The following is a 26,283-nucleotide window of genomic DNA, read 5'->3' as shown; positions in this document are numbered from 1 at the left end:
AGTTCCAGAGTCTGGTCAAAAATCCTAAGGCTCTAAAAAAAAAAAGCCTTAGTTTTGACCTCATATGGTATCTTCCAAAAAGGGTAAAGAGACATCTGTGTAATTTGAGAGAAAGGAAATAAAACTCACAATATTCCATATTATGGCTCTCGTGGATTCAAACTTTGCACTGAGTTGCATATGAACCAAAAGGGAAGATATGAGTCTCTGTGGCGCAATCGGTTAGCGCGTTCGGCTGTTAACCGAAAGGTTGGTGGTTCGAGCCCACCCAGGGACGCTGAGCTATTTTGCCAGGAAAATAACAAAGTGATCCCCACCGAAGCTTCAAACAGGATAAAGACAATCCAACAAATGTATGGTGAGGAAAAAATAAGCACAAGATTTAGCCTCTGGGAACTATTTCAGCAAAACTCAGAATGTGTCTCTGTAACGCAATCTCTTCAAGGTGTCCCTTCAACATCTTGCGCTGAATCAGCGGACGGTGAAGAAAGATGCCCTCAACGGGTGAGGCTTTTTGACCGTGGTTATCCTTGACATTTACACTGAAAGTGAAATGTCAGTCGCTGGTATTTTAGAATCTCTTGGAGTTGAAATTGAAAGGGTCACTGAGCGTTTCATCTAGAGGGAAATGAAAACCACCGAGAGAATACGCCGTTGCACAACAACGTTGACGAGGCGCGACAGGTGTTCTCATCCGAAAATCAATAGCTAAGAAGAAATTGAAGATGCACATGAGAGAGAACCTCCTGGGTTTGACTGAAAAGTTCGTACTTTGAACTGATCAATTTGTGAGTCAATCCCATTTTGTCTGCTTTGATTGGATTCTAGAGGGACTGAAAGGATTTGAGGCAAAAGAAAAAAAAGGGGATGTTTTATTTTAGTGGACTTGCGGGTTACAAGGCGGGGAAGAAAAGCAAGTAACCCCCAGCTGAGCCGTGACACTTTTAGCACCATTGAGTCAATGAAATGTTCACAGCGACTACAAAGACACAGGGGAAACGTGTCAGCGGGTAGAGTAGATTGAACTTTGACCTCAAACTAGCATTTGTCAAAAGGCTACAGCACACAAGCGAATTGGCGAGAGCGCTTGAAAGTCTGCTTGCCTGGAATGTGAAGCCCCGCCCCCTTGCTACACACAAGAGCACAAGATCCTGACAAGTGCTGCAACATGTCTCTGTGGCGCAATCGGTTAGCGCGTTCGGCTGTTAACCGAAAGGTTGGTGGTTCGAGCCCACCCAGGGACGTACGATTTTTACTGTTTGTTTTTGCTGTACGCTATTCAACCTAGATTAAGACTTGGAAATAGTCTAAAATGTATCAACGAAATTCTGGATACTTAGTGGCTTTGGCTAACACAATTTAAAACAAACACTTGTAAAACCATGACGTAAACATCCAGCTGCCCAGATGAAGTACAAATTGTTTGTATATAAGATTTGAATTTAAACGGAGTCATCTAACTGCTTATCTGTGTGCTCCATCTCCTGATGAAGTCTGATGCGGCCTGTCATTTCCTGCAGCCACGCAATCGTATCACACTGTCTGGCAAGGTTAACGCTCAGCGGGCCTATTCAAGCATGGCTTGCTTTACTCGGGAACATGCTGCATGCTCTTGTCTCTTCATCACATGCCAGATTCTTTGCACATGATCATGTTCTAGTAGTATAATTATCGCTGTCCAACACCAACACCTCGGCGGTTTCTTAGCAACTGCTGTCCGCGCATTTCCTGTTAGCAAAACAGATTTTTTTCTTCCTGTAAATTTGAAGCATTGCTCAGGAGATTTATGAACTCTTGACATGGCGATTGTCCTTGGTTCAAATCTACACACTTGCACTAAACGGCAGCGAATGAATTGAGAAACAACGAGGACTTCATCTAACCTTCGGAGCTAGCCGAACCGCCGCGTGACAAAAGAGTCGGAGAGTAGACGAACGCCGCAAGCGAGGGGGCTATGGATTCGGTCATGTCTTAAGTCAACGAGCCTGCGGCTTAGATGGCTTTGTGCATGAGCGCCAAAGCAAACAGGAGGGAGAGGTCAGCAAACGGCTGAGCTTCCAGATACTCAGGAGCTATATGTGTGATGACAGACAAAAACAAAAATACACATCTGTGCGGCAATGTTCATGTTCTCGAAAACTGTCATTTTGAGGATCGATAGCAAGAGGAAACCCAGAGGACATTTAGGAGCTAATACAAGCAAGCTTTGAAGCTACAAGTGGAGGAACCTGCGATTTGTCGATTGGACTTAAAATATCTTTCACCATTCCTGCAAAATTGTCTAACCGTAGAGGTACAAATGAAAAGAGGATTCCATGTAGGCCAATTATAAACGATATCTCGGGGGATCAAGGGATGCTGTTGTATGGCCAGATGGTGTAGTTATTTCACACTGTGCGATTGTGGACCACCGCGTTCATGTGAGTTTTTAACCACACAGGCTGCCATTGGGAACACAATCATACATCATAGATAGTCACCTCCTCAAGTGGACGTTTTGGACAGATATCCGATAGGCTTACGGCTGCCCGCTGAGTCTTCCATCGACATTTGGAAAGCGGTCTAAAATATCTACTTTCTGGTTAAGCCCAAATCCTTTGTGTGGAATATGTACGGAAAATGTTATTGACTGGCCCCGTAATTCAAGTTAATGACACAAATGATGTGCGCGATTTTCAGCGCAGACGGGTTCCAATTTCTCCGAGAAATAAAAGCAGGATAATTGCGTCATGACCTTTCCGAGCACGGCGGCTCAATTTGTTGACAGCAACGCGGGAAGGAGTATTTGTAAAGGCGCAAAGTGCTTCACTGTAGGGACTGAGTTTCTGCCATTTTTCACCACCGTCATCATCGTGACGAGCTCCCTGATGTCTGCCGCTTCAACATCAATAAGATGGGAAAATTACAAGCAAACAACAGAAGCTGGTGGGTCAGTCCGAGTCAGTCCCATCGTGTTAATTGCTGGGAAAGGCTACACCAATTTTATTTCAGGTCAACAGCAAAAAACATTGACATAACTTAATTACATTTAATACTTGAGCTGTACATATCGAATATGTTTAAATGTTCAATCGATTAGTCATATTTTCATTACGTATGTGAGGTGCAGGTATTATTGTTGTCCACATGGGGTCGCCGTTCTCACATCCCACACAATAATATGAGTGTATCTGGGGTTTTACTGTAGAGGAGGGGCTGGCCTGGTGAGTGACGTGGGAGTCGCTTAACAGCTAGCTGTTAACTGGCTAACCGCTAGTCAGTCCGTGCGTTAACTTTCAGAGCAGTTGTGGCATTTGTAGCTTGTGTATGAATAAGTTTATTACATGATTATTTTGTTAGCATTTGGTCAATAGAGCGATTCAGATTACAGCTGTGTCTATCCTTGACCATTTGCGGGGGTATTACAATAGGCTAAGTTTAATTAGCAAACCGCTTGCTTCCACTGAATTTTGTACCGGGATTATTAGTTATTCGAATAAATGTTTCCGCACTTCAGTATTGCACCTCTACAAAAAAAACGTACATCATATATAAGGTTAATACTTGCACTACTTTCCCAATAATTTAAAAACAAAAAATTGTAGCAACCATTCACTGAGTTTTTAAGTGTTATAAAACTACTGAAGAGAACAATATGGGTCAGCAATGGCATTTATTTTTAGACGTAGCACAGGCTGTTTGGATGCACTCTAACTTGATAACATTGATAACAAGTGACAAAAAACAGATGAGACATGGGGGTCATGACACAATGGAGTCAGATGTAGCACATTGTGTGTGGGGGGGGCAGGAGGGGGAAGGTGTCCCTCCTGACATGGCACCCTCAAAAATAATGTGCATCGTTAGAATTTCACAGCTGAGCCCTGTTGCGGTTCTGTCGAGTAGTAGAAATGGAGCCCAGACCCTTTCCAAATAAACGCACGCCTCCCCGAGTCGGGCATTCCACCGACTTACCACATCAAAGTTTGTTTACGCATCATGGAGGCTGCTACTGTAATTCGCATGTAAATTTTATCTTCATACGATGACTTGCCGTGTTGTAAAATCCGCTTTATATAGAGGCGCTCGTGAATGCAATTTTACGACTTTTAAATCCAATCTATCCTGAGAGTATTCAAGTAGGAAATGGAGGGGACATTCCCATTCATACATAAGCTCATTGGGTGCTCTATATTTTATGGGGATGGGGGTATCAAAAAAAAAAAAAAAACACACTTACTTCCTGTGAGGGATATTTAAAATGTATCAGAACACACAAGTCAAGACTTTGGTGGCTTATGACCCGAACACCAAAGCCAATTGACAAGAAAGGCCATTTTCCTCAAAGTACTTGGAGAGGTGGTAGAGACGGTGAGTAGATACACTGGTTTCCATAGCGACCGTGCGCACAGTCACATGGTTACCTAGGAACTAATCCTGTGGGGCGGTTCAATGTGTTCATGTTTGGCAAAGCTCTCCTTTAAGGCCAACAAAGCCACATGTTGCCATTTAATTTCTAACACTTCAACTACAATCTCAGTTAATATGACCTAATTACATTTTGCACTTGTCGGCTCACGAGGTAAATCAATGGCAATATGAGACTCGGTACAAATTGTTCCTGATGCACTTTAAAGGACGAGCGGCATCGTCGTTAGATGTTAGAGGTTAAGCAAGACTGCCCTCTACCGGTCAATCACGGTTTTACACGCTATGCTAAGCACCAATGGGAGAACGACCAGACTAAGGTTTTTGCTTTTCATAGCACACTACAAAACTACTTAGAGTTTATAATTGCTGTTCAAATACTTTCGACATTACCATAATGCATGTTACTTTCACACTATTATTAGTCTCCGAAGAGACCGTCAAAAATTGCCATAGCCGACTATATTGCAAGTCGACAAGGCGGGGTATTGGGTAAAGTTTTCAACTAGCAATAATCACGCCTCGGATAAACCTCATAGGCTATGATACTGCCACTGCGCAAAGATAACAAACCTGGATTTCACACAATCGAGTCATGAAACAGACTATGTTCTTCATTGACGGTCTCAAGATTAACAGTTTCATAAATTTCACTTTCTTTCAATTCTCTATACATGTGTCCAAAGTACATCTTATTTGACTAGATCAGATTCCATTGCTTTAAAGTGTCGAGGTACATGGTTTAAAAAAAAAAAAAAAAGTAGTAAAAGTAAAAATCAACTCAGCAAATTTTGGGGAGCAAACATCTTGCTTTCTTTGTTGTGCCGTGAATGTCAATGTTATGAATTGGTTCCAAAGTAATTTACTTTTTTAACAATACATACTGATAACTTGCCTCTTACATTGCGATGGCCTCTTTCTAAATTCACTAAAATAAACTACAACCTTAATTAAAGTTCTTCCTCATTACAAGGTAAGTTCAATTATTTTAGACAATGAAAATAGTCTCCGCAGAGACTGTCAAAAATTGCCATAGCCGACTATATTGCAAGTCGACAAGGCGGGGTATTGGGTAAAGTTTTCAACTAGCAATAATCACGCCTCGGATAACCCTCATAGGCTATGATACTGCCACTGCGCAAAGATAGCAAACCTGGATTTCACACAATCGAGTCATGAAACAGCCTATGTTCTACATTGACGGTCTCAAGATTAACAGTTTCATAAGTTTCACTTTCTTTCAATTCTCTATACATGTCCATAGTACATCTTATTTGACTAGATCAGATTCCATTGCTTTAAAGTGTCGAGGTACATGGTTTAAAAAAAAAGAAAAAAGTAGTAAAAGTAAAAATCAACTCAGCAAATTTTGGGGAGCAAACATCTTGCTTTCTTTGTTGTGCCGTGAATGTCAATGTTATGAATTGGTTCCAAAGTAATTTACTTTTTTAACAATACATACTGATAACTTGCCTCTTACATTGCGATGGCCTCGTTCTAAATTCTCTAAAATAAACTACAACCTTAATTAAAGTTCTTCCTCATTACAAGGTAAGTTCAATTGTTTTAGACAATGAAAATAGTCTCCGCAGAGACTGTCAAAAATTGCCATAGCCGACTATATTGCAAGTCGACAAGGCGGGGTATTGGGTAAAGTTTTCAACTAGCAATAATCACGCCTCGGATAAACCTCATAGGCTATGATACTGCCACTGCGCAAAGATAACAAACCTGGATTTCACACAATCGAGTCATGAAACAGCCTATGTTCTACATTGACGGTCTCAAGATTAACAGTTTCATAAATGTCACTTTCTTTCAATTCTCTATACGTGTCCATAGTACATCTTATTTGACTAGATCAGATTCCAGTGCTTTAAAGTGTCAAGGTACATGGTTTAAAAAAAAAAAAGTAGTAAAAGTAAAAATCAACTCAGCAAATTTTGGGGGAGCAAACATCTTGCTTTCTTTGTTGTGCCGTGAATGTCAATGTTATGAATTGGTTCCAAAGTAATTTACTTTTTTAACAATACATACTGATAACTTGCCTCTTACATTGCGATGGCCTCGTTCTAAATTCACTAAAATAAACTACAACCTTAATTAAAGTTCTTCCACATTACGAGGTACGTTCAATTGTTTTGGACAATGAAAATAGTCTCCGCAGAGACTGTCAAAAATTGCCATAGCCGACTATATTTCAAGTCGTCAAGGCGGGGTATTGGGTAAAGTTTTCAACTAGCAATAATCGCGCCTCGGATAAACCTCATGGGCTACGATACTGCCACTGCGCAAAGCTAACGAATAGCTCATCCGGACAATCAGGTCACCAACCCGCATACGTTCCACAGTGACGGTCTGCATATGTACACAATAACAGAAAACAACCAAATTTTGGGGGAGCAAACATCTTGCTTTCTTTGTTGCGCCGTGAATGTCAATGTTATGAATTGGTTCCAAAGTCATTTAGTTTTTTAACAGTAGATACTGATAACTTGGCCTCTTTCTAAATTCACAAACAACTATGGCCTTAGCTGATGTTATTTCTCATCACTAGGATAGTTCATTTGTCTTTAACAGTGAAAGTAGTCTCCGTAGAGACCGTCAAAAATTGCCATAGCCGACTATATTTCAAGTCGTCAAGGCGGGGTATTGGGTAAAGTTTTCAACTAGCAATAATCGCGCCTCGGATAAACCTCATAGGCTACGATACTGCCACTGCGCAAAGCTGATGATTGTTCTTTTCGGACAATCATGTCACCAAACCGCATACGTTCCACAGTGACGGTCTGCATGTGTACATAATAACTGAAAACAACCTCCACAAATTGCACATTAGCAAAATTCGACAGGCACATAAAACAATTACATTTTGGTAATACGCCTCTAAACACGTTGACGTTCTATATCTTGTGAATATGAAGTAGTACTGCGACGCAATGCATTATGGGCTTTTGATTCATCCACAAAACGCGGGGTCGTGCATTTTACCTGTTTCAATGGAAACTCCAACGCTGACAATGAAACATCTGCTCATATTTGTACCAATACTTGAGCACCATATGCAAACACGTATTACAAATGCAATGCGAAATTTAATTAAAAGTTTACGTGAGTGACGTTGCACGAACGCGGGATGACGTATTTTTCCAAAGTCACCGCCCATGTTAAACGCTCCTTAAAGTTTAGTTGCGTAGTCGTAGTCTCGAGTTATTTGTAAGGATATGGTGGTATTTTTCACAAAAGTATTAGTCTCCGTAGAGACCGTCAAAAATTGCCATAGCCGACTATATTTCAAGTCGTCAAGGCGGGGTATTGGGTAAAGTTTTCAACTAGCAATAATCGCGCCTCGGATAAACCTCATAGGCTACGATACTGCCACTGCGCAAAGCTAACGTCAAAACGGAAGCGTGAGGGGTGTCATTACCCAGCCTACGTGTCATAGTAATGGTCTTCACAACTGATGATCGGACTATAGAGATTTTACGCCAAACAAAACGTCATTTTATTCGACTGACTGCGACATGCATGCGGTATTTGTTTCCGATATATTTCAGAAAACGTTTAGATACAAACAAAAATCTTTGAGTTGCAATGCATTCTGGGATTTCCTTGTTTAGCTTGGCTGTCACGTGACACGTTCAGGATTATGTGGCGGAAGCTTGCACACTGCGAGCCTCATCTCAATTTATTAATACAAATTAACTACTTGAAATTCATCGCAAAGTTTTGTTTTACCAATTATGCGAAAAAAGCCACGCTTGGTGAGATCCACACTTCCACTTCACCCGAAAATTACATGTACGCATGCGCGTCTAATTCAATATTTTGCTGAAATCACTTAAATAGCTTGTATGTATAAACTATTATCTATCCAAAGGTTTTCATATTCCAATATTAACAGTTCGGTTGAACATAAGAACAGTGGTGTGACTTCACTTTATCTCACTTTAACTCGCTATCAACATTCTCTCAGTCTATGTAGCACTGCTGTACGCCAGTCATCTTGTTTTCTACATAGTTGACACAAGAGCTTTGTTATCACGTAAAAATGCATTATGTGGCTAACACAAGTACTAAAACACGAACGTTTATTTAGGTTTATCTACACACCACCGTGGTAGTTGACACCAATGACGCTATGCCCGGAAAGAAACACTAGGTGTCGTCGTTGACTTCAGTAAATCAAACCCAATTTTCCTTCAGAAAAAGTCATTCGCGACTAATTACGTAAATTTACTGTAAGTTATCAGTAAAACACACACAATATAACCCCACACACACATACAGACACCCACACTCACAAAATATTATTTTTTGACAAAAAGAGTGCGGAATATTCACTAAATATGAGCCAATGTGAGCTGTACGTGCTAGCATGTTAGCGGCCAAACTTTACTTACCGATCTGCGTAGAGGTCTTTCTTTAGTTGTAGGATAATAATGAAAAAATAAAAATATAAAAGTTCCACACGACAAGAAAATGTCAATATCTAAGTGTCACATTGTATCTGAAGTAGTTATTGCCTACAAAAGCTAAATTAATAATAATTCATTAAATTAACAGTATAAACCAAAACTATTAAGCTTTCGACGCTGCCAAGGAAACAGGAAAGACCGGAAGCCGAAGAACCCGCGAATTATGTGCTACATCCGTTGTAACAAATCGAATTTTATATTGTTTAAATAATTTTATATTTAAAAGTATATGTATTATTCTTTCTAAATTGGTTACATCGTGTCAAATTAATGCAAAAAAAAAAAAAAAAAAAGCTCTAAAAGAAAGTAAACCAAAAAGCAACGGTCTCCATTAATGGCCATTAATGGAGACCGTTGCTTTTTTTTTTTCTTTTTTTTTTTAACAATTTAAAACTGATTTCATTTCGCTCACAGACACATTTTCAGAAAAAGGCAAATAACCAAGATTTACTTGGTCGTTTAATTTTACACTTAATGCGTGGACAAACACCAAGACACCCATCTAATATCATTCAAACACTAAAAAGTACAATTTCTTTAATATGCTTTGTTTAAATAATGTCCTAGAGCCAGCTTCAAAGACAAAACTAGATTATAGGCTGGTTCATTTTTTAGAGGTCATATAGTTTTTTCAATCATACATACTTTACGCATATTGTATCGGTGTCATACCAAGAACTGTAATGGCAGTGTTGGTATTAGAGGCCTTTTCACCTGTTGTGCCGCTTTAGCGGGATGAAGCAGGTGCTCAACAGATAAGATTCGGTGTGCCAGTCTACATTAGACGGCGGATTTGCTGCTGTCAGAATGGCGAGCCAATGAGGCTCATCGGGGTACGCTTGGATCACTTTCCGGGACAGGTAGTTACATAGATAAGGGGATTACACCAAGTAATCTTAAATGAATCCCGTCAGACTTTGTGTTTCATCCTCACATAGAAAACCAGAGTTTCGCAATTTTCAGCACAACGAATATATCGCACCATGATGCAGTTGACAAGACATCTTGAAACTATACTGGCTTATGGTTATTTGACAATGATAACCCACCCCATTAATAAACTGGCCCTGTCAGAAATCTGTGGAACCCCAGTACTTACCTTCAGTGCTTAATATTCAATACTTTTTTTAATATTCTAAAATAGTTGTCTGTATTATTCTGACCGACCAACCAACCAACCAACCAACCAACCAACCAACCAACCAACCAACCAACCAACCAACCAACCAACCAACCAACCAACCAACCAACCAACCAACCAACCAACAATTTAATTAATCAACATACGGGTGGATCGACCATCAAACCAAGCAATCATTTTTTTGTGTTGTGATGTAATAATACATAACATATAATATTATTTATACGAAGGCCAACCAGAGTTTGTAGCCTCGACTGAAAGTGTTTCCACTCCTATTCAAGCTTTGAAAGCAAAATTCATGAGCTTACCTATTTGCAAGATGAGCTTCAGACTAATTTGTTTTTGTGGAAATGTAAGCTTGTTAGCCAAACCCACCGTCTGTGTTACTGATCTAATTTGAAGGCTGCTCTCGAGCACTAATGTTAAAAGTAAAGAGCTTGTCGAGAATGCAAAACCTGTTTGGATTGCTGATCAGTTTTTTTTCTTTTAAAGAAGGAAATAGATGTAATCTGTGTGTGGTGGGCACAGGCCAGGCATGATGAGATCTGGGCTACATCACATCAGCCAGCTAAAGGACATTAAATGATAGTGAGAGGCCACCTGGACAATGCAGGCAGGGCTGGAGCGGCCATGATTCGATTGCATTCTAAACAAAGGGGAGCATAACGTTGACATTTTTCTTGTGTGGAGTGACAGCGGCGTCTGATAAGGTACCTCAGTGCTTTACATCAGATCAACCTTTAGCTAGCCCAGCCAGACTCCCGCATTGTGACTCCAGTCTCTTCTTGCATTCTGTTCTCACCAACCCCCTCACTGCTGCCATCTTGCTTTTCCCACTTTGTGTTTATTCCTAGTTTGCCACCATAAGCCCGTCTGTCTGTTCTCTGACTAACCTGATGTTTTCTTATCGCACCTACTATTTTGCCAGTTTTCTTCTCTGACTAGGCTAAATCTCCCGTATTGTATACCACCATACACTTATGAAAAGTATTGACAGTTTGAGTCCCACTTAGTAAAACTCAACAGCCAGTGAAAGCGGAACCTGGGTCGCTTTAAATACATTTCCTCAATGTTCCTGCTGAGATATTCTTCACACTTTGCCAGCATCTACCGCCTTGACAAGTTCACTCCATCTGTCACCGTCACATCTTGGATTTGCCACAAGCAAATATATCGCAGAAGCTTCACCTAGAAATAACAGGGCAGATAGATAATGATTAGACGGCAATGGAGCGAGGTTGAGGAGACAAGCGTGAGAGGCAGTTCACTCTGGAAAGAATAAGCATCCATTACTCACTCCATCCATCCATCCATTCCATCCATCCATCCATCCATCCATCCATCCATCCATCCATCCATCCATCCATCCATCCATCCATCCATCCATCCATCCATCCATCCATCCATCCATCCATCTATCCATCCATCCATCCATCCATCCACCCATCCATCCATCCATCCATCCATCCATCCATCCATCCATCCATCCATCCATCCATCCATCCATCCATCCATCCATCCAACGCTTGCCAATCAATGGAATGACACATTCAACCAATTCCATTGAGTACGTTTTTGTAAACATTGACCAAAATAGAGCCTTTTATTGATTGAACATTTAATTTTCCTGAAAACAATTTGGATGTGTCTTCCAACTATAATTGATTCACTGAAGACTAAGCTCATCAGCAAGCTCGGCAGGATCCCGATAATGAAACTGATCATTTGGATCGGATGTCTCGGAAGAGAGGAAACATTTCAAACACCCTCAAGTTTAATACCTGCGTTATCTTGAAAAAATGCCATCAAATCAACTTTTACGGCGTTAGTGACAAGGAATTTACAGGCTGCGCCCAAAAGGGGGCAGTATAACGCCATGGCAATCGATCTCCGGGCCGAACCTTGAATCTGACTGGTCCCACTACATCACAGCGGACAACAGAGTTGCTGAGTCATAAATGAGGTCCTGTAGTGTGTGTTGATAGTCAGATGTTTTCTAATTCACTCACCCCGTGACAAATGGCACCGCTTGACACCAGGGGCGTGATAACACATCATCTCAATGTGTGTCACATAAAGGGAAGGCACAGCAGCGATCAATATGTGGTCACATTCACATTTAATAGCCTTTGGTGAACCCAACATCTTTTCTGAAGACACTTCAGAATCTGTTGATGAACAGAACAGTTGTGTTTTTGAAAATAAGAGACGACATGTTGAAAACTGAAGACTACTGAGAGGCTTAGATGAATCCCAGCATCCATATCCAGCCATTTTCTCAACAGCTTTTCTTCACTGCGTGTTTTTTCTTCATGAGAGACTTCAATGAAGCTAACAGGCTAGTTTTAGTAAACATTGACAGCACTTGAGTATCTTCTATCACCCAAGCGTACGCATTTTAATGGACGTTGAAGACACTTGAGTCTCTAATGAATCTTTTTGTAAACTGAATCCTGAGTCCTCAATCAACCGAATATTGAAGGGACTTGAAAGTCTTAAATGAACTGAATATTCATGTTTTTATTGAGTGAAGACAATCGAGACTCCAAGGACTCAATGTCTAAGGGACTAATTATAATCAAGAGAATTATTTTTGCTAAAACCATTTTTTCCGCTCATCTACAGGTAAACCTCAGTTTTTGTTTCCACTTAGCCTTTCTTGGTTAGCGACATCCCTCCGGGCCAGCACTGCCAAGAGTAAGTAACCTCATTACTCTTCACACAAACACATTCAGACATTTCTCCTGTTTGTGATTTTGGATGGGGAGGGTGTGCGACTCGAGGTGTCCGCTCGCCTGACACTTGTCTGGCTTGGCCTACATTCTCCTGGAGCTCATCAGTCAAAGTGAGGAACTGTGAAGGCCATCTCCCCCCATCTTGCCACGTGAATCTCTGCTAGCTTTGTGCCTCTGTCAGCCCTCAGCAGCCCTTGTGTGACTCACGACGTCGCCGGTCCACCCCGTGCAGACGCGGAGCGGCTCCCCAAACGGGCAGCCTTATTTGCATGCCTATAAATCACTCACAGAAGTGACAAGTCCCAGAGTCCCAGCAGAAGATACAAAACTTACTGCGTTATATGATATTGGATGCAAGGTCATAAAGTAGATTCATTTTTGCTTGACTCCTCTGACTCGCTTTTCAAATCATTGCATGAAAGAATGTGAAATGCTGCAGTAGAGCGTGTGGATACTTTATTGATCCCAAAAGGATATCTGGTATCTCCTAGCAGCTATAGCATTTTCAAACTGTCACAAAAAAATAATATGCAATATTTAAATGATGCCAAATTCAAATCAAATAGACATGAATACATAATACAAGAAAGCCAGGCACGTTTGTGATTCACTGGGTTTAAAAATATCTGTTGTCAAGGGTTTATCTGCGTAACTGAGGCATCAAAAAATCGTAAATAAAATTGTGTCAGTTCACAGTTGGGTTTGTAAAACAAAAAATGGAGTGCAGTGGTGTTTTAATATTTGATGCAAGTAAATATACACACACATTAGACACACCTGTAATGCAGAATAGGAAACCTTTTTTTCTCCCAAGGTCCATACCACATATCAAATAAATTCTGCACTTTGAAACATATTCCTGCAGCTTACTGAGTTTCGAAGACACTGTCTGTGCATTTTAATGGGCATTCAAGCAGGATTCATGAGGCACAACCTGTTTATTTTATTAATAACACAATATTATCGAGTGCTATAATTTTCTAATTAAACACATTACATAAAAATATTGGTGTGTATTGGGCGGGCTGAATGAGACTAATTGCATTAATTTCAGAGGGAAAATAGGATTTAGATTCCAGTCTTTTGAGTTACGAGCACATCTCCAGGGCGACTTGAACTCGCAAATCAAGGACCCGGCTGTTATGTCATGCAGGAACCGCCTCCTTTCGCCTGGACTCCTCGCTGGTTGGGCCATTGCTCTTCCCCCTCCTTCTCTCCCACCGCCCGCACAAAACATTCCAGAGAGTCAAACAGACAAGTCAACCCCAACTCACAGTCGAGTTTCTCCCTTCCCGCTCGCCACTCCTCCTCCTCATCCTCCTCCTCATCCTTATCATTTTCTGCCGGCTGCGACTCGCGTGGAGCAGCGGCAGCAGCAGCAGCAGCGGCGGCGGCCACACCGGATCTCGGTCATTCCCGGAGCCGCTGGCGAGCCACCGTCACCCCGCTCCTCTTCTACCGCATCTCCACGGCGACTCCCACAGGTGTGTCGCGGTTCCAGGAAGCACACCTGGTCGGGATCATGTGACTCGGTACCTGGGCGTGGAAGGAAGGAACATTCCCCGCTATCGCTAGTCCAAACACGCGAGCGACTTTTCTCCCTTTCCCCCCCTCCGTCATTCTCCTTCCTAGTCGCTTGCATTTTCGATTCTTTCTTTATAAAGGAATTAGTGCCTTTTTTGGAGAAGCCCACAACGAGGAGGAACATGTGAAGAGACTTGTGGACTTTTTTTTGGATCGCTTTTGGAGCGCTGAACCTTCTTCCCGTCTCCGAGGTGAGTTTTTATTTTTCTTTCTTTCTTTCTTTCTGAAGGGGGGTGGGTCTTTTTGGAGTATTTCACCGTTTCTCAGTAAGTTTTCATTCTGATAACACAATGAGTTGTTATTCCATTTCACAAGGATTGCATTGTCCCCATACGTCATGAGATGTGTGTAAAAATGGATCACTACAACTGGGGGGGATGTCATTAAGACTTTCCCACGTTTAGGCTCAGGAGCCAAAAAGGTCATACTAGTTCCGAGGTCAAGATTGGTTTTGAGTCATTGGGATGCCGTCTGGTACAATGTATGGCTAAACATGCCCGGGCGTGACAAAGTAATGTCAGGCAGCACGATGTCGTGCAAGTCTCTGGTTCGTCTCATTGTTTGTGCACTTTTTCCTCCAACCTTCCCCAAACATTCACGTTAGGTTATTTGTCGAAAATCGTCCAAGTGTTGTTATGCTACTATTATTGACGGGTGACCAGTCCAGGGTGAACCTCTCCGGGAGAGTAATAAACTCTAGTTCATGCATGACTAGTTTGGATAAACGGGATAGAAAATGAATGAATGGATGGATATTAAAGCTGTCACTCAATCGATTTAACGTGAAATCACCATGTAATGCTCTTGTAATCCACGTGGACTTTATCATTTTTCAGCTGAATGGGTCATGTCATAACAGATATTGTAAAATGACTTTAGAACATACCACTTGTTGGATTACTACGGTCTTTAAATCCGGTCTGTTTTTTTTTCGAGGTACAACAAACAGCAACTTCCAGCTTGTCTCATGAGGGGCTCCGACCTCAAAAAGTCACTCACATGATTCGTTTGGCCGCAATTTTTACATCAGATGCCCTTACTGATGCAATCTATTGATTCATTATTTACATCAAGTACCACCAACATAATAAATACTACAATCAAATGGGCAACATGTACTCCAATTGGCTATTTTCATCTTCACAACCGTTAATTTACCCCCGAGACATTACTCCTGATTGACATTGAACATGTAAGCCAAAGAAAATAAAAAATAATCAAATTATTTAAAAAAAAACCAGCAACAACACTCAAGAGCAGTAAGTAGCCATGAGGGAAGAATGACATTATGGTCGTCGCAACATGTCCAGACAGTTCTTGTGTTTTTCGCCTGTGGACAGCTTGTCAACAGTTGTTGAGTGTTGTCTGAGTTCGTTTTCTTCCTCCTTTCTTGTCTGTTGAGCAAATAATGAAGATCTATTCAGCGTGTCTTCCCTGCATGGCGAGCGTCTCCTCAGTTAAAACAGACCTCTGTTCTGCCTACTTCTCTCTCTAAATCGTCCCTTTATTCCGGCCGTCATAGCGCCCCCTGGAGGCCTAGCGCACACCTCTTTCCCCTTCCCCCTGGGGATTATTTCCCTTTAAATAACATTATACAAACAGTCTCGCAGAGGGCCCGGATTATGACGGTCGGGGGTTAGGGGAAGCAGGAAAGAGGGCCGCTGTTTCTCGCTGGAGGGGGGGCTGCCGGAGTACGGATGCTCTCTCAGTCGAGGCCATCTGCTCACACGGACGCACGCAAGTTACCTCACCCTCTCCCCTGCCGTCGCCGCGACAAATGCTTCATTCAGCTTTTATCTGGTCCTCTCTGGATAAATAGAGACTCCTTATCGGTGGCGAGGGGAGCGCTGATAAATGTTTTTTTTTTCTCCCCCCCCGCTACCCGGCAAAGCACAGCGCTCTTCTTCATCGCAGCCTAGAGAAGACACGCTTAAGCAATCCCTAAAGGAGAGGGTAACCACGTGTGCCCTGTTTGTTATGAACCAGATGAGCAAGGCAAGCATGACAGTCTGTTTTTCAGCAGTAGACCACGAGTTCTGGAAATGGAAGTCTGGTTAAATCCACTCAGACTATTTTCAGTCTGACCAGCAGAGAAGCAAATTGTGAACTCTGCTCTTAAGCTCTTTAATGTGCTTATTGTCTTTTTTTCCTCCTCTCATACTTCAAAACGTGTTCTGTCTTGGATGCTGGCCTCGCATTTTTATCTGAGAGAATATTTCCTAGGTCAATTTGAACCAAGTTTTTTCCATGTTTTGTTTGGATTACTGAAAGAAAAAAAAACCAAATAACATAATCCTCGCGAGCAACCTCAAGCCTACAAATAGAAGAAAAAAACGTCAGAAAACAAGCCGATGCATGATTAGTGTTTATGCGATTGGTTCATGGCAAGTAGCTCATTTGGAATTACAAGATAATCTTCCCGCTCGCTCCCACCATAACAGGCAAGCAGGATGTGACCTAAATCACTATCATCATGTCAACATAAACCGACTTTCACTTAAAGCCACGACTGTTAGATGCTTGGAAGCCATTTGACCAACATTTTCCTACTCAGGCATACATTTTATAAGCGAGTGCTCATAAAAGGGGGCGTGGCATGCGTGAATAAAAGGCCCATTTGCAATCCTCCACCGCTGGACAGAAGCACCAAGGTCCTTTTGGCTTGGCATTAAATGGCCGCCGGAGGAATCTGGGGAATAGAGATTTCCTCCAGATTAGATCTCGGTTTGTCCTTTCACGTTTGAGGATTAGCTGACGATGAGGCGACGTCACGCTGAGTTGGATTTTTGATCATATCTTCTTCCGCATGGACCCTTGTCCTTGGATTTGACTGCACCCCCCCTGCCCCCTTTTGTCCTCAGCTCCCTCCTTCCAAACTTTCTTATCTTAGCGCCTTGTTCCAGTGCGGCATTGTTTGCACTTCACACAGCTAACCCTTGACACCCTTTCCACTCAGCACTTTCGCACTGCCCCTCCCCTCCCTCCTCCATTCTCTTCAGATAAAAGATAAAGTTGGACTAGCCTCGGAGGTGTGATCGCGTTAACTATTATGCTTACTCCCTCAACTCTCGTGGACCAACGCAGTTTGCCACCGGCGTCCGCTGCTCCACTTCAAGTAGCAACAAATTATGCTATTATTAATATTTTACATGCATACACAATATTTGTCACAAACGATTGTTGACAACAGTGGTTGGTTCTGCCTCCGTGGCATACCCAGAATTTGGAGGCTCGCCTGTCATTTTTCTTCACTTAAAATATCGTATTTTTGATAAAAACAGCAACATTTAGCCATAAAATAAATGTACGCATACGTTAGCCACTTTGTATTAATTACACAGTTAGCTTAAAGTCGGGAAAATACGATAACTCATGTTAGCTTGCATGGCTAATATTTGCCTGTGTAAAAAAATGGCTATGCTAATTTATGTATATAGAAAACCCTTCTTTGGTACATGTGGCTTTAGAATTCGACGTGTGTGAGTGATGTGGTTGCCGTGGCTGCGCGCTTACACACTTAAATAACACTTTGCCGCCAAAGCGTTATGAAACTCAGCAAGCCCTGTGGTCCACCATTGTTGTTTTTGTTGCGAAGACTACGTGGAAACTATAATAGTGTTCCTTTCAGATTTGTGTTTCTAGGCTCCGAAACAGTGTTGTCTTGGCCAAAATGATTTTTCCTTGTTGTTTAAACTGCCCCGGCAATGGCTAGAACAAACGCCAGTGCAGTTTAAAGAATTCTGTCCGCAAGGTTCCAAACACAATCATCATTACGGGCGAGTTGTACTCTTCATTTTGCTTTTACCTCAAGCAGTCGGCTGTATGTTTCACAAATTTTCATGCCGCATTTTCCAGTGTCAAACGGCTCAAGAATGCTGAAAGGACAAGTCAACTCAGAAATTTTCTTGACAATAATATGTTGATATGAGTTAAGCAGCAAAGTACGGCAATTTTGATCGATCTCAGTAGGCGGCCATTTTGCCGCAGAGCTGGCAACTGTGATGTCATTTTCAGTCGACAGCAAGTTGCAAAATGGCCGCCCCCTGACATGGATACAAGATAAGAAGTCACGCTCGTTTGCTATTTTTTGAGTGTTGGGGCAGCCGTTTTGGAATTTGCTGTCGACTGAAAATGACATCACAACAAATCACGGCTAAGCTTGCGGACATCATATGACCAAAATCAGAAAAGAAGTGAGCAACTGTGTGATAAAACTGGATTTTGCTGCTTAAATCAGGTTCTACAAATGAAATATAAATCAGTGTTTAGACTCGTGTGAATACATTGTCAAGAAAAATGTTGACTTTCTCTTTTAATGCGAGGACCTCATAACATAAGTAAAACTTTGTGAGACTTTGCTGTCTAAAAGCTTCTTCTGCAGTGCTGAAACAAAGTGCTGTGATCTTCTTCACGACCGTGAGGGCGGCGGAAAAGCTTTATCATGGGAACTTCCGCTAACTGTTGATATTGAGAGCTGTGGTTGTCTGTCAGCAGCCTCATGGCCGCGTTGACTCCACGCCGGTGCTTTACAGACGTCTGTGCTCATGGCAACTGAACTGACACTTTTCTTTTTCAAGCCCACCTGCTCATAAGCTTGGCACATTTTCACGCCTATTAAATTGCAGCGATGACACAGGGTGGGCCGAGGTGGCGTCGCCTTGACTCGGATCCAGAAGTCGCTATCTTGTTTGTTTGCGCTGGCAAGAAAATCGGTGTGCTAATGTATTTTTTTTTTTATCGTGTTGCTTTTGATAAGTGAATTAAGGATAGATTGCCATCAAACCCTTTCAAACACTCCAGAGGGAAGTTATCACTTAACAGCAGATCAATCGCATCACGCTTGGGGGGGTTAGGTACACCCCGCTGCTCTGAGGGCTGAACATATTGAGGATGAGTCAAGGCTTCCTCTCGGTGTAAATGTCGTATGCCTGTGCTAGATGCGACAGTGTGCTGTTACATTGCTCCTACCGTCACTATTGTTCCTTTCAAGTCGACTGAGGCTCAAGCTAATTAATTAATAATGGCCATTATATTGAGCTTTAATGGATTTTTTTCATTTTTTGATTCTGTATTGGTCCTCTATCCACTCATTTTGAAGCATTCCTGTTCCTTCCTCCTCGCTAAGCAGCAGCCCCGCCCCATCCAAGAAAACGACCGGGTCCTCACTTTGTGACATCATAATGTGAGGAGCCGCCCCCCTCGTACCACCCCCTGCAGACAAACCATATGACCAATTTTCCAGAGCAGCTGTGCGTGTAACTTGACATGCGGCGGATTTTGAGACATCAAATAGAATTGAAAATGTTTCGAGTATTTTCTGCCATATGCTCAAGTTGCACATGATTGTTCCAAAGGTAATATATAGCAATCAAATAGGCTACATGGCTATAATTAACCGTTAAAAGCTTAAAACAGCAGGATACAGCTCTTTTTAGATAATAAATAATTATTGGGTGGAATCATTAACCTTTGAGCAAATTTGTGATTTCATAAGTCCATTTCAATTAACGCATTAATCAGTCCCTTGCCCAAGAAGTAGCTCTAAGGTCATTGACCCCGGATTCACGAGGGTGGGGGCGAGGGTTGTCAGCTTTTAGCAGCCAGCCGCTGACACATAACCACTTTTGAAAACAAATTAGAACAAGATTTTCTTGCCGTAGTTTATGAGATGCTGACATTTCAGAAATGATGTGTGAATGGACCTGTGTACTCAATTTGCGATGGTCGGTCTCCAGTCGTCAAGTATTGCTTCTTCTTTTGGCAAGCGTTATTAATCTTTTTTTTTTTTTGATAAATCCTTGAGTTGATAGACCTCTCAGATGGATCTGGTGTTGTGCATATGTCTGTTTGTGATGCATGACAAGAAGAATTGACTAAAGCTTGTCTTCGCCACAACTGCCTCGTTTCCATCTGCTTTTCATCAAAAGGTCGAGTGTTGTCTCATGTTTTACATTAACACTTCATTTCGTTCTAGTCTGACCTTTAACCTTAAAGAAAAAAACTATATAAGATTTTTGTTGTTATACAAGAAAATAATTATAAAATTTAACCCTTTCAAATTAAGCCGTACTATATCCAAACGAATCGTAATCCGCGAAATCGAACCGACACAATCGTATTTTAATCGAGCGATGCGCACAGTTCCCTGCAAATATTTCATGCTGGCGACAGTTTAGAATCTGACTTGAAATGAACCCAAATATAATTGATCTCAGTGGGAAATTTGATTTCCTTGCCGGTACGTTCTCGCTCCGGCACCCATGGTCTCAATTCATTTTTCATCCTTATCAGTCTTTTCATAGTTAATCCCCAAACTGACCAATTTAGTCCACCCCAGATCATTTTTAATTATCACCCCAGCTTTACAGCTAATAAGACATCCAGCTGGTTCATGTTAATAGGATAGTTGCTGTCGAGCGTCCCCCCCCCCCCCCCCCCCTTGCCATCGCTTGCTTTTCCCCTTTTTTCTTTCCATGCACGCTGGGCGATTAATTATAAAGTACAGAGTGTGAGCGTCAGCCAGGACTGGTGGATGACAGATGCATGAGGAGTCGTTGCTCCGGCAGCAGCTGGATGAAGGTCACAGCAACCTGGGGGAGCAAAAAAAAAAAAAAAAAAAAAAGTGGGGCCACACGGTACTATGGCGAAGGGTGAGAGATAAGCTCATGTGAAACTTTTATAGAGGAGATAAAGCAGCACATGGAACACGGGGAGTCCTTTACTTGCAGATTGTGGCACCACGCAAGCGTTTTAAGAACAGATGGCCTCTTGAAGAAAAACACTTGAGCTTGCCTTCTCCAGATGTGTCCCCTGATGCTACGTATCCAAAAATATGGAGGTGCATGTTTACAGCTTATTTTATTTGATTATCTAAGGAAATCTATAATAAAAAATGTCAAACTTTTTTTTTTCCAGTTCTGTAAAATCGCACATTTTTTTAACAGTACAGTAATCCAAGACATTTTGTGTGAAAAAAACACAGGGAGAGAAATTGTGTCAGCTCTAATTTAGCATAAACGCTGAGTGGGATGGGCTTGAGTCATTTGAAGTCCAACACCTGACACTCATTTCTCCTGCCCCATTGTTGCTGTCCAACAAATATTTTAAACATCACAATGGTGCTAAATCATTTCATGATGGAAAGTTAATGAATTAATGGAGACTGTACTTAATGGAGGTTACAAAGGAGTCCCTTTGAGAGTCAAACGTATGCCCGTCTTGTCACTTGGAGTGACTCCACTTGCTCTTTATATTTTATTCAGCAACTGAAAATAGCTCCCGTATCATCATCGTGGTTTTTTTTTTTTTTTTGGGGGGCTTTTTTGTTGTCAAGATGCATCACTCATGACAATGCGGAAAAAAAAAAAAATAGTCATGCAACATTCCGCAAAGGTGCCACAATTTTGCAATACAGTGAAAAGAAATATTTTTGAGGGGAACTACTTGTAATTTTCAGTGAATAAAATGGGCAGCGTGACTCCATAAGTTCCTTCATGTTCTAATTAAATTATTTTTAATTTGAAAACTGATGTCTAACATGAACTGCTAATGTGGCAGAAAATTTACCTCCACACAATTTTTTTTTTTTTTTACATATCTTGTAACTACAATAACATATTTAATACATTTAAATAAATAAATAATATTTAATGTAATATTTCATAATATTTAATGGAAATAATTTCATAATAAATAAATAATATTTAATAAATGAGTAACATTTCTGGATCGATGAATAAATCCTCGTGAGGGACGCGGCTGATCCAGAACCGACGACATGAACACATTGTGCTGATGTCAATGTTAACACAAATCAACAAAATACTTGATGACACAGACCAAGAAATAGCCTGCTCGCAAATTCCAACCCTTTTAGTCACTGCTCAACCGATGCATTCTGTGCACAATCCCGTCCGTTCAATTTGAAGGTTAAAATGTATTTTTGAAATGATAATAGAAGCACAGTTGGAGGTTTAATTGCAGCCTTAACTGTAAAGGTGGACGGAAGCGTTACCATGGTGCAAAACGCGTTTTAGGTTGTTCTTCATACTCTGAGCTTTTTTAGCCGTTTTAGCATTTAAGACTCAAACCTCCCGGTGATTTTAATGAAATTGAATCTAATGCGGGATGAACCACACAAACGGGCAACGAGATGAGTGTCTACAAGTCTCTGCTAATATTATTGTTATCACGCTGGGATATTATCATATGCAGATAAGGCTGTCCGCCTTTATTGCTGCCAGCAATCAAATGATAATACCAAAATGAATTTTTTTAAAGTCATCATCTGTATTCCTCTCGTCGCTGTTAAATGAGCCGAATGTGGGTGGCCTTCCGGTCAGCCGTCATCCAAGAGGGACCTATTAAAATGTGTCCATATAGCAATTGCTGAAGTTAGCGAGAATCTCATTAAATGTCAACGGCTCCGTTACTCATCTGCAAACTGCCAGAGCATTTTACAGAGGACGCCGGGAACTTTGCGAAGAGCTACCGCGCGCACCTTAGAAGGTGACATTTGCTAGCGACCACGGCTGACAAATACGGTCGCTAATATTTGAGTTGGGTAAAGGGCGGCGGCGCTTATCGATCCTCGCGGGGGAAATTAAGGGCCGAGGGCAGCGGCCAGTCTCGGCGGGGAACGCGATAAGTCAACGGAAAGCAAAACAAGCAGTACACTGGGCAAGAAGAGAAGGCCTCGGTGGCAAATATGATGAGGTTCAAGACAATTTATGCTTTGGCTTAGCTGGCTCGCTCACTGTTTGTTAGCTAAGGCAAGGAGGTCATGTTTTCATTGCTGCACTGTTTGTGTTTGAGATGGATTATGTAAAAACAGCTCGTACAAAAGTCTAGGGAACGCTGAGAACAGCAGTAAAGCCATTAAATGTGGATTTGGAAATACACTGGTTTTTTTCCGGAAAACAACATAATTATACGGGTGTTCCGATTAGCTGTTTATGGTGACGATTCCAATACGATCATCCATGAGTGGGATCGGCCGATGCCGATTCTAATGCTTAACTCATGGATTAACTGGACGTTTTTCAATTTTTGGACCTGCTCGTTGAGTCATTTTGAAAATGGATTTTTCAATTCAAATTTTTTTTCCAATTGCTGAATCGGGAAACATGCTATCCAACATTTCTTCTTTTTGCTTGTCTAAAGCAGGAGATTATTTTGAATTGACAAGCATATAATTTAGAATAGTAATTATTGATTCTATTTAAATTTTTTTGCTTCGACTATTTAATGGACATTTTTAAAACCGATTTCACGTAATTGACAATACATTGATTTTTTCCTCATATTTGGCGTCTCTGACCAAAAAAAAAAAAAATTAAGGTGATGAAAATCGGTCCGTGTGTAGCTTCACTCTTGAGTTTCTCTCGCCTACGCAGATATTAATCCCGGTGTTGCCCGTGGCGCCTACGCATCTTCTGAAATGTAAATCCGCCGAGGTGTCATCATAACTCTGTCTTGGGAGTCTGCGTTTCTTTCCCCCCCAGCTTCACTCTCCTCTTCTCTCGGCCTTGATGACGCTTTATTCCTCACTGACTCATCTGGGCCCGCTTCAAAGCTAGCCATTCGCAACTTCAAAAGTGAAAGAAAAAAGTTCTTTTTAAGCTCCATTTTGCTGGCGTCCGCACATCGCTCAGACATTTTTCACCACGTCCTTCCCTTCTCGTTATACAGTGCGCTACACACGTGATGATCATGCAGACAACCACGGTTTATTTATGGCCCTTGAGGAAGCGTCTCCTCGGATTCCTCTTTTACACTCCATCTAGAAAGTGAACACGTCCTTTGTTGCGATACTAAAGTATTATATTTGCATGTTACCAGGGGTGTGTTCGCTCTTCGTGCGGTGGTCTTCTTTCTTACGTCTGTTCTCGCTCCCAATGTTCTACTTGCCGTCTGAGGCCATCGCACGTCATCGATCCGTCAGTGGAAGCGAGGTCTTTGTAATTACAGTAATTAGCTCGAGTATGCTCGCTGCTGTTCAAGGTTAGAGAAGCTTATTAGCAATGTCTCTTTTTTTTTGAGCTTGTCTAGCTTTCTGCAATGTTTGTCAAGATAAGGAAAATGTGTCACATGCGCGGGGGTGGAATATCAACGATATATTGCCTCATTACAGTGCAGTCCGACACGTGCAATGGTTGCTGTTCAAAGTCCAGTTGATTAAAAGTCGTTTTTAATATAACATGAATGTTGCTTTTGTTCAACTTTATTTTTGTGTGTATGGCTACTTCACGTTTTACTGCTACGTGACAAATTTACAGTATTCTGCTAGCTTGTTTGCAGTATGGTGTTCCGCAGGGCTCTATTTTAGGGCCCTTGCTGTTTTTGATGTATTTGCTGTCGTGGTGCTTTTCCCATTGCGAGATGTGAAGCGCTTTGTTAAAGCTGCAGCTGTTGTAAAATGAGCTGTATAAATAAAGTTGTATTGTATTGGGATGAAGAATCATAACACAGTGAAGGTTACGTTACAGACAGGTTTCATGGGATTTCTGCCATTGATTGGCAGCTAAGTCAGTCATTTTTTTTCAAATATTTAGATCATTTTAAAATGTGTAAGAAGCAGCGCTTTAGGGTTCACGTCAAATCTCTCCGAATCTTGATTGGGCTGCGAGGCTTCGAAAATTCTGTTAGCGCTGACTATTAAATAGGCTGTAAATATGCTACATTAGAGGGGAACAGACCATTTAATTAGGGAACACCAGTGGGTTGCGTAATTATCGTCTGGCGATATTATCTTTATCAGTCGTAAAATATATCCAAAGTTACCCCCGAGATTCCCGGTCCAGTTTTCAATTAGACAAAGCAAAGTGGTGCACCAGAGGCCACGCCGCTTGTTCATTGGTGCTCCGGCAAGGCCAGAGGAACCATTTATCCACCATCCTTGACCTCCATTAACATTTTTCTGCCACTGACAGCTCCTTCTCCTCCTCACTTGTATTTATTTTTACCCAGGCTCTGTTTTGTTTCACTCGCGACGACAAGCACGACGTCCTGCCTACCGGCGAGGTGTCGTGATGCCTTCTTGAGCTTCTGCCTCTTTAATTAGTCATGTGGAGTTTGCCTTCTCGTCAAGTAATGGGAAAAGACGAACTCGCGTCTCCTGTCCCGCTGGGCCCTCGTATGCATCTCCACCTTCAGAGTTGGAAACAAAACATTAACCACCCCTGAGAGTGGCGCGCCAGGAAAAGCAAAAAAAAAAAACACATCTGTTCAGTGGGTGTGTTGTAAACAAAGCAAAAGCTAATCACCAAATAACAGCTTGATTATTAAAAATATTGTATTTATGAGAGAGAGAGTTGTTGTCGGGGTAGAATCTGATTCCATTAAAATTAATTACAGGAGTGTTTTGCTTCTGTTTGAGCGCGGGCCATCAGAGGAAGTGTGATATTGTGGTCAATCGGCTTATGACGGGTCATGTTAACATGAAACACATGGTTGGTTCAGACAACTCTTTGGATCTTCTGCTTCCCTTTTGCTTGTATCAAACGTCATCAAACTTCCTGCCGTGTTTGTCCAGATCCGGCTCAGTTCTTCTTTTCTTTCTGCGTCATACGGGCCAATTTGATCTTTGCTCCTACAGGAAGTGAAAACGACAAAAAAATGGAGTTACATGAAGAAGTTTTTCTTCCGGAGAGTTCAAAAGTTCTACAGTGGATACTTCAAACAGGATTTGCTGAAACTCGCCGTAAATGTCAAAACCGCTGTGTTGGTTATTTCACGTGTCTGTGTTACAAAAATCCTATCCAGATTAACACGCAGCGACATTTTTAAGGCCCAAACTGTGGCGTTTCTACTCTCCCGGGCTCGGGAACATTTTCGCTGATCAGCGCTACCTTCCTAATGACATCAGCATTATAAAAATACACCTTGTAGTTGCTGAGATAAGCTTCATTATTAGGAGGGCATGTCCTTTCGGAAAGCG

At 41.7% G+C, this 26,283-nt stretch overlaps 1 protein-coding gene and 8 non-coding genes across 11 annotated transcripts in view; 3 read left to right on the top strand and 6 right to left on the bottom strand.

Moving 5' to 3' along the window:
* Window positions 1-203: 203 nt before the first annotated feature.
* Window positions 204-277, top strand: trnan-guu. Its single transcript has one exon. It is a non-coding gene; the product is annotated as a tRNA-Asn (tRNA).
* Window positions 278-1,170: 893 nt separating this feature from the next.
* On the top strand, window positions 1,171-1,244 carry trnan-guu. The gene has a single exon. It is a non-coding gene; the product is annotated as a tRNA-Asn (tRNA).
* A 3,588-nt stretch (window positions 1,245-4,832) lies between these two features.
* LOC119125060 lies at window positions 4,833-4,973 on the bottom strand. The gene has a single exon (XR_005098433.1). It is a non-coding gene; the product is annotated as a U4 spliceosomal RNA (small nuclear RNA).
* A 439-nt stretch (window positions 4,974-5,412) lies between these two features.
* LOC119125062 lies at window positions 5,413-5,553 on the bottom strand. Its single transcript, XR_005098435.1, has one exon. It is a non-coding gene; the product is annotated as a U4 spliceosomal RNA (small nuclear RNA).
* Window positions 5,554-5,990: 437 nt separating this feature from the next.
* LOC119125061 lies at window positions 5,991-6,131 on the bottom strand. Its single transcript, XR_005098434.1, has one exon. It is a non-coding gene; the product is annotated as a U4 spliceosomal RNA (small nuclear RNA).
* A 434-nt stretch (window positions 6,132-6,565) lies between these two features.
* Window positions 6,566-6,706, bottom strand: LOC119125045. Its single transcript, XR_005098417.1, has one exon. It is a non-coding gene; the product is annotated as a U4 spliceosomal RNA (small nuclear RNA).
* A 290-nt stretch (window positions 6,707-6,996) lies between these two features.
* LOC119125044 lies at window positions 6,997-7,137 on the bottom strand. Its single transcript, XR_005098416.1, has one exon. It is a non-coding gene; the product is annotated as a U4 spliceosomal RNA (small nuclear RNA).
* A 522-nt stretch (window positions 7,138-7,659) lies between these two features.
* Window positions 7,660-7,800, bottom strand: LOC119125043. The gene has a single exon (XR_005098415.1). It is a non-coding gene; the product is annotated as a U4 spliceosomal RNA (small nuclear RNA).
* A 6,209-nt stretch (window positions 7,801-14,009) lies between these two features.
* Window positions 14,010-26,283, top strand: part of plxnb2b (plexin b2b) — a 104,681-nt gene continuing 92,407 nt past the window's right edge. For 2 of the 3 annotated variants that reach the window (XM_037255249.1, XM_037255251.1), the window contains exon 1: window positions 14,010-14,536. The gene's annotated coding sequence lies outside the window, so the exon portion shown is untranslated. Of the gene's footprint in view, window positions 14,537-24,015; window positions 24,027-24,294; window positions 24,299-26,283 lie in introns of those variants that run through there. The other variant, XM_037255250.1, reaches the window with a different exon arrangement.

Source organism: Syngnathus acus, chromosome 6, assembly GCF_901709675.1.
Source record: "Syngnathus acus chromosome 6, fSynAcu1.2, whole genome shotgun sequence".
In the NCBI taxonomy this organism is placed as follows: Eukaryota; Metazoa; Chordata; class Actinopteri; order Syngnathiformes; family Syngnathidae; genus Syngnathus; species Syngnathus acus.
Note: the sequence above shows the minus strand (reverse complement) of the source record. Positions and strands in the feature narration are given on the sequence as shown.